Below are 7073 nucleotides of genomic sequence, written 5' to 3'. Positions count from 1 at the left end.
CACAACGCTATATAAACGGACGTGTCTCTGACAGGGGGTCTCTCTTCCTTTCGCTTCTGAGTGACAATAAATTCAATTCCCTTGAACTGAAATATTCTTCTCTCTTAGTGAGATGACTGAGGAACTGCGATGATGCAAAAGGTGTCTGTCTGTCTTATGCCTGGCTATTTTTTCGCTCTATGGCTAATATACAGAGGGTACTAAGGTTCAGAATTGATTGTCACAAAGGCGTCAGCTACCGTATGGTTGCAAACCTGCTAATCCTGAATTTTCCAGCATCAGACAACACGCCAGTAATTGCAAACATGATATACAGCACAAATATTTTGAAAGATTGGGACGGGCAGCGAATGGCAAACTACTAATACTCATGGAATCTTTGCTTATTAAACAGCTTGTTCCTCAACTGAAACAGGCAGTCCTCCCCCTCGAGATCTCTTTACCTCACTAGGGCTATTGCCTTTTGTCATTTCTGGTTCGTCTTTCTTTCTCTCTGGATGGTTGGTTTTGCTGTAGCTAGTCTTATTTTTTTTTATATAATGCATTATGTCTTATATTTGTATTTTAGACCGGGAAGATATTCATGAGAGTAATACTTAACAGAATAAGACCTATAGTAGAAGAGAAACTTAGAGAACAGCAGTGTGGTTTTAGAAGTGGAAGGTCAACAGTGGATCAAATTTTCACCTTAAGACAGATAATTGAGAAGAGATGGGAATATGCAAAGCCGATATTCTGTGCTTTTATAGACTTGGAGAAAGTGTATGATTCAGTATGGAGAGATGGAATGTGGAGAGTGGCAGAACACTATGGTATACCACTGAAAGTGATAAGGATACTAAAGAACTGGTACCAAGGAGTGTGCAGCTGTGTACAGCTGGATGGACAGCAAAGTGACTGGTTCCCAGTTGGAAGTGGGTTAAGACAGGGATGTGTTATGTCACCCACCTTGTTTAAATGTATAATTATTGACCATATAATGAGAAGAGTGATGGAGAATGAAAACAGAGGGGCTAGTATTGGTGGAGAAGTTTTTATGGATTTGGACTTTGCTGATGATGTTGCGTTGGTTGCTGATACATGGCTGGTTGCTGGTAGGTATGGTAATGAGGATGGAGACAGAGACACAGAATTTTGGCTTGAACATCAGCACAAAGAAGAGCGAGATCATGGTTGTGAGTAAGGATGATGATTGGGTGCACATGGAGGATATGACAATCAGAGGACTTCTCAAGCAAGTTGAGAAGTTTGTTTACTTGGGAAGTGTAGTAACAGCAGACGGGAGGCAAATTGAAGATATACAAAGAAGAAAACTAGGAGCAGCAAGAGCTTTTGAGGTTCTGAGAAAAAACGTTTGGTCAAGGCATGAAATCAGCTTGAAAACTAAGATGAGAATATTCAATGCAGTAGTACTACCAGTCCTTGTGTATGGCTCGTCTACCTGGGCACTGACCAGAACAGAGGAGAAAAGGTTGGATGCTTTTGAGATGAAGCTGCTGAGAAGGATACTTGGCATTAAATGGGATGATTATGTTAGAAATGAAGACATCAGGGTGAGATTGAGGCAAAGGCCAGTCAGTACCAGGTTGAAGAGGGGAAGGCTGAAATGGTTTGGACATGTTGAGAGGATGGATGGGAATAGAGACCCCAGGAGAGCACTGAGAGCAGTACAAATAGGAAGAAGACCGCTGGGCAGACCAAGAACGAGGTGGATAGACATAATTGTCAGGGATCTTAAGGATGAAATCCAAAAACTTAGAGGAAGCAAGGGAAATGGCTTGGTATAGAGACAGATGGAGAGGAACTGTATCAGCCTTATGCCACTGGCCAGTGGCGGGAAGATAAAGTAAGTAAAAGTAAGTAATATTTATTTGATTTTTTGTTTTTGTCATTTTGTCTCGAAAATGAAACATTGGGTTTCGATAGGCCGCAAATAAATGTATTGTAAGGACCACCTGAGATGTGCTACTTTCTCCTTCAACCGTTATCTATATAATTTATACAATATACAAACAACTTCTTTGTTGTTGTTGTTGTTCTTGTTGACCAGATTCAGGGTTTGACAAACTTTCCCCTCGCTCGACCAAGTTAAGCACTAGAGGTCTACGGGTGAGGTGGCATGCCGTCCATCCACACCCTCCTTCAGATCCTAAGCCTAAATCATGTCCAAAACCAAGCCAAAAGTCATTAATATAAAATCCATACCTTATAGGGGGAGGAAGCAGAAAGGTTTGTTTTTAGTAAAAGGAAAAGGGCTGACTTATCTAGTTGGATCAACAGCTGGGCGCCAAAGCCCAGCAAGAAAGCAGTTCCCACCAGGCATCAGAGCCCAACTGCTGAACCCTAAGCCCCCCATCCCCGGAAAGGCTTCAACATCTTGGGGGTGAAGTATATAAGGACACTTGACTAAAGCTAGGCTTAAATTTGGCGCAGAGGACGAAGGAATTGAAGGTCCTTTGGTTCCGTATTTTCCAATCTAGCCTTGACATGGATCATAATCGCAACTTGCAGTGGACGGTGAGGTTATATATATACAAGGAAAACCTGACTACCACCAAATGTGAACCTAATTGGAGCATCCTAAGCACCAATTAAAGTTAACTAAGAATTATATAGCCTAGTCATTGATTTTCCGATTTGCATGGATGAAGAGGTACTGCTGGCTGGAAAAATATTTTGTTTGGATTACAAGGCGAAAAGTTAAGCAAGGCTGAGAGGTTATTTCCACGCCACGGGCGATTGCCCTCATCAGAGATGAAATTCCCGAGTGTTGTCCCGTGCATTGGTTATTGGAATACAGGTGTGGGAAAAAAAGTTAAGGAAAAAAAAAGTCACATTAATCTTTCCTAGATAGTGACCCCGGGTTTTAACACAAGCCCCCGTGGGATTACTATCCAAACAAGACTAAACATCGTAAATATAATGACCCCTCACCCCCAGAAGGGTTATTATCTACGAAATATCAAAATAGTTTTATATATAATAGCTTTAATTGCCACCTTAAATTAACTTTATCCCCAACCCAAAATTGTTAATTTCTAATTTTCCGAGACTATGACCGGCCACCTACCCTACAGACTATTCTATACCCTACCAATAAGGATCAACACCATAACAGAATAGTGTGTTAGCTGAACAACGCCTCCTCCTTTATTGTTCCTGAAACCGAGTCTCCAATCCAAAAGGGAAGCCCTTGAGTAGAGTTCTGCTAGAGGACCAGTTCGAGCCTCACCCAAGGCGATGAAAAATCACTGCCGCGGTGTGGGGCCTGTGGTGGGAGGTTGAAACATTCTTTGGAAGCTTGAATTTCAAGTCAAAGGCACCGTGGGCTTATTTCATATGAATAGGTTTTACCTACTGAAAAAAAAAAAAAAAAAAGTCTGGATGACTAACTTCAATAGAGACTAAGGTTTCAAATGAAAACCCACTCCAAACCACGATCATTTCTGCATTACGCCTAACCCGACGAATGCTTATGTTTTACATCAGTTATTAAGTCCCTGGGAAGTGGTCAGAAGTTGGTTAGCAAAAAATCAAGCTAACAAAGTCACAAGTAAAAAGATAAAAAAGAAAGAGATTCGAAGCTTTGGCTTATCTACGAGTAACCTATTCCAAAGTGCTAGTAAAAGCAGAACATGTGTTAGCTCCTTTGGACGCCGTGTCTAATACTAGTCCCTCGGGAATTTAAGAATTATATAAACCCATTAATGCAGTGTGGTCTCGAGATTAAAATCTTAGTAACACTGTTGTGAATTTCGAACTGATCATTCGAAATCCCCGCCATTTAACTTCACAAGTGTTGCGTTAAATTGGGGCAAGCCTGAGGGATCTCGCGGGCGATTCATTGAACAGAAAGCTGTCCAATACAATAGTCTAAGACGCAATTCCTAAATGCATGGCGGGGAAGGAGCGCGTCTTATAGTAAAGAAGACGTTATGAATTTTCATTAATAAATCTAATTTGCTAATTACTAGTACGAGATAAATTATCTATGTAGAGATTTGGAGCCAAGGACTCCGTAGCCATTCAAGAATTTGCAGATTACGGCCTTCAACCAGAACTTTAAGTCAATTCCTTGATCTTAAATGATAACGTAACTGTCATATTTTACATTCAAGAGTAAAATAGATTTAGTGATATCCGTAATGTCGAAATAAACGATGATTCCCGCCTGAATTAAAAGGATTCTGTAGTTCACGCGGGAAAGCGTAAGTTTTCTTTTGAAGAAGGGCGAAGCGACGCTTCATCCTGCCAGACCCTGAACCGTGTAAGTACCGTGAAATTTGGGTGTCTCAATTCTCCGACTCCCAGCCATCGCCATGCTAGGTCGAATTCCGTCGTGACAGTAAGTTAACTTTATCCACGTATATATGTGCCATCCCTGCGATGAGGGACTATTTATGCAGCAAACGAAAGCTGCCAGTGCAAGAATGTTATTTGTTTGTGATATTGAGTCAATGGGTCTCGTATTGTGCAGATTTTTCGTCCAGTTGTGGACTTAGTGCTTTACAAGCACGTGACATCAAAGACCCTATGCGCTACCACATAAAAGGCCATGAGAATTTTCAGGTTATTTGAATTAAATTGGTGAGTGCAGTAAGAAACTGCGTGTACTGTGGAATTCTGCTAGGAACTTTAGTTTCGGTGTGCTGTTAATGTATTTAAATGTTTATTTTTCGTAATAAAACTGTTTTGTTGACCAAATTTTGTATCTCACCCTAAGAGTTGTGAGAGGTGGACCAAAGAGGCAGGTAGGAAGTGGTGGGTGTACTGATTTTTATTACAGTCAAGGGAAATATAAAAATATACCCCCAGGGCCAATGCGGGACGGGAAAGGGGGGGAAAAGGGTGGTCACCGACCCGCGAGAGAGTAAAAGTGGGTCGGCGAGACCCGACTTGTGTTTCTTGAGAGACATAAAATACAAAATATAAAAGTACACAATATATGGTTATACAAGCTTTATACACTGGCGGAAAGCCCGCTGAATTGCTCTCTTCGGAGGGAAGTAAGAACACGCGAATGATGAATTATATACAGAGAAAATTATGATAAGCGTTGTCCTTACAAATACTCCCCCCTAAGACATAATTAGGTATAATTTGTTGGCTGACTTCTTTGTACTTCGGGTAGTCACTCGCGGAAGCGAGCTGGACGGCGGAGGCGCCCTCGGGTGCGCGATATCAGTTGCTGGGTAGATCCTCGGGAGTTTCCGGGGACGGGATGCCTCCCCTGAGGTGATCCTCGGGGGGTTCGACCGTCTTCCGAGGGCGGCCGCGGCTACGGCCAGGAGGTTTGGCGATCGAAGGAGTCGCTTTTTTCCGAGGAAGATTGAGGCGCCCTGTGGAATCCGCGTCTGCGAGGTCCTCGTCCATGATGAAGGCTGGTTTCAGACGATCGATTGTGACCCAGTCCTCGCGACCGTTGATGGATAAGAGATATGCTTGTCACTGCGTCGTAGGACGCGGAAGGGACCGCGGTAGGGTCTCGTTAGAGGCGGGCGGCAGGCGTCGTCCCTGACGAAGACATGCTTGCACGATGATAGGGCCTTCGGGAGGAAACGTTTGGTTCTGTCGGAGAAGGTTTTGACGCAGGGCGTGAACTTCCCGGCGGATTCCGAAGCCTGGCGATGGAGACGTCAGCGTCGTTGGCCATTGGGTCGTGGAAGACTCGCCAGGGACTGTTAATGGCTCCCCGTATACCTTCTCCAGCGGGTGATGCCTCGCCGTTCGCCCGCGGGGCAGTCCTGAGACGGGGAGGACCCACGGTAGTTGGCTCTTCCAATTTTCGTCGGTGCAGCGCGCCATCAGGGAAGCCTTGATCGAACGGTGGACTCTCTCCACCATGCCGTTAGCTGCTGGGTTGTAGGCGGTTGGTGGCATGTAGCGACGTTTCCATTAGGCGGGCCAGGGCAGTCCACAACTCCGACAGGAAACTGGTCCGCAGTCTGTCGTGATTTCGTCTGGCACTCCGAATCGACTGACCCAGCTGGCGAGGAGTGCTTCGGCACATGCTTTCGTGGTCGCCTCCGAGCGGCGTTGCCTCGGGCCATCTGGTGGAGCGATCGATTACCATCAGGAGGTACCTGGCGCCTTCCGACGGGGGCAGGGGGCCAACGATGTCTATGTGGATGTGGCCGAATTCTTCGTTTCGGCTGCGGAAATTCCCCCACGCCTGATTCTGTGTGCCGACTGATTTTGCTAGTTTGGCAAGGCACGCAGGTCCTGGCCCACTCGAGGGAGTCCTTCCGAATTCCATGCCAGACGAACCTTCTTCCTCAGGAGGCGCATCGTCCGTCCGCCGGCCCGAGGGGTGCGAGAGTCCGTGTATGACGTCGAACACGGCTTTCCTTCGGGAGGCTGGGATCAGCGGGCGCGGGCGGGCGGCCGTGCTGATGTCGCAGAGGAGCGTCATGCATGCGGGTCCAAAGGGCACGTCTTCCCACTTGAGGGCGGTGATAGCAGTGCGATATGGGGCATCTGTCTCCGGGTCGGCGGCCTGTTCCCGGGCGAGGTCTTCGTAGTCGACCCCGAGATGCACGGCGTTGATTTCTATCCTCGATAGGGCGTCTGCCACGGGGTTCTTCTCGCCAGGCACGTACTGGATGGTGCAACCGAACTCTGCGATGGCTGCCAGATGCCTCTGTTGTCTCGCTGACCAAGCGTCGCCCCGCCTTGGTGAAGGCGTGTACCAAAGGGAGGTGGTCTGTCCTGATCGTGAAGGGGAGGTAGCGGAAATGGCGCACTGCTTGGTACACTGCAGGAGTTCGCGGTCGAACGTGCTGTACCTCGTCTCTTTGCGGCTGACAGTTTTTTGCTGTAGAAGGCGAGTGGCTGTGGACCATCTGCTCGAGGACAGCCCCGCAGTCGACGTTTCTGGCGTCGGTGGTGAGGCGTAAAGGTGCAGCAGGGTCTTGGTGGCATAATGTCGCCGCTCTGGCGAGGGCCCTCTTCGTCTCGTTGAAAGCCTTCTCTTGTTCGGTCCTCCCACGTTAGGGCCTTTGGTTTTGCCCCTACAGGACCTGTGTTAGAGGAGACATGGTGCGGGCGGCGGCGGGGATGAACTCGGCGGTAGT

The sequence above is a fragment of the Macrobrachium nipponense genome, chromosome 27 (assembly GCF_015104395.2).
Source record: "Macrobrachium nipponense isolate FS-2020 chromosome 27, ASM1510439v2, whole genome shotgun sequence".
Taxonomy (NCBI): domain Eukaryota; kingdom Metazoa; phylum Arthropoda; class Malacostraca; order Decapoda; family Palaemonidae; genus Macrobrachium; species Macrobrachium nipponense.
This window is presented reverse-complemented; position numbering follows the sequence as displayed.